The sequence below is a fragment of the Egretta garzetta genome, unplaced genomic scaffold (genome assembly GCF_000687185.1).
Source record: "Egretta garzetta isolate BGI_Z169 unplaced genomic scaffold, ASM68718v1 scaffold81, whole genome shotgun sequence".
In the NCBI taxonomy this organism is placed as follows: domain Eukaryota; kingdom Metazoa; phylum Chordata; class Aves; order Pelecaniformes; family Ardeidae; genus Egretta; species Egretta garzetta.
Window position 1 is genome coordinate 5,007,462 of NW_009258671.1, and position 496 is coordinate 5,007,957.

The window sequence follows — 496 nt, forward strand, 5'->3', positions numbered from 1 at the left end:
GTATCACCTTAAAGCCAGAAGATCTTACAATTTCAAACAGTTTTTGAGAGCCTATAGTCAGACTGACAGAAGGCAGCAGGGAATGAGCTTAGCTTGCTATTTTTCTCAATAGCTGTCTTTGAGATGAAAATTCCTCCTTGCCACATACAGTCCTAAATGAAAGAGTAATTTCTGACTTGCTTTCACTTGCCTTTTGATTTTCTGCTTCTTTAGTCTGCATATGTCTTACAGATATTTCTCCAGCCCCTGCTCCTTATGGTCCAGTATCATCTTACCATCACTCTTTTTTTTTTTATCAAAGCTTTCCTTTCAACAGAGAGATGCTCTTTAGAAAAAAGTTAAAACCTAAGTTTCCTTGAGCTTTTTGAGAGCAATCAGCCTGGATTTTCATTTTTCTGTGATGCTCAAGTCAATGTTTTTCTGGGAATTTTTTTTTTTGTTTAATTTGGAAGACAACTTGGTTGGGTTAATATTAACACTACTTTTTGAAAATATA